Source organism: Numida meleagris, unplaced genomic scaffold (assembly GCF_002078875.1).
Source record: "Numida meleagris isolate 19003 breed g44 Domestic line unplaced genomic scaffold, NumMel1.0 unplaced_Scaffold1177, whole genome shotgun sequence".
In the NCBI taxonomy this organism is placed as follows: Eukaryota; Metazoa; Chordata; class Aves; order Galliformes; family Numididae; genus Numida; species Numida meleagris.
Genome location: NW_018362964.1, coordinates 1 through 863, shown reverse-complemented (window position 1 = coordinate 863; position 863 = coordinate 1).

Here is an 863-nt window from a genome sequence, read left to right as displayed (position 1 = left end):
ATGCTACAATGCAACGGTGCAATGCAATGCAACGCTGCAATGCAACACTGCAATGCAACACAGCAATGCAATGCAATGCTACAATGCAACGGTGCGATGCAATGCAACGCTGCAATNAACACTGCAATGCAACACAGCAATGCAATGCAATGCTACAATGCAACGGTGCGATGCAATGCAACGCTGCAATGCAACACTGCAATGCAACACAGTAATGCAATGCAATGCTACAACGCAACGGTGCAATGCAATGCAACGCTGCAATGCAACACTGCAATGCAATGCAACGCAATGCCACGACGCAACGCTGCAATGCAACAGAGCAATGCAATGCAACGCTGCAATGCAGCAGGGCAATGCAATGCAACAGTGCAACGCAACAGGGCAACAGGGCAGTGCAATGCAATGCTGCAATGCAACACAGCAGGGCAGCGCAGTGCAATGCAAAAGTGCAATGCAACGCTGCAATGCATCAGGGCAATGCAACAGGGCAATGCAATGCAACGCAGCAATGCGATGCAATGCTACAATGCAACAATGCAATGCAATGCAATGCTGCAACGCTACAGGTCAATGCAATGCAACGCTGCAATGCAGCAGGGCAACAGAGCAGTGCAATGTAATGCTGCAATGCAACACAGCAGGACAGTGCAATGCAACGCAACACTGCAATGCAACGTGGCAGTGCAACGCAGCAATGCTGCAATGCAATGCAATGCTGCAATGCAATGCAATGCTGCAATGCAATGCAATGCAATGCTGCAATGCAACAGGGCAATGCAATGCAACACAGTGCAATGCAACAATGCAACGCAACGCAACAACGCGACGCCACAACGCAACGCAACAACGCGACACAACAA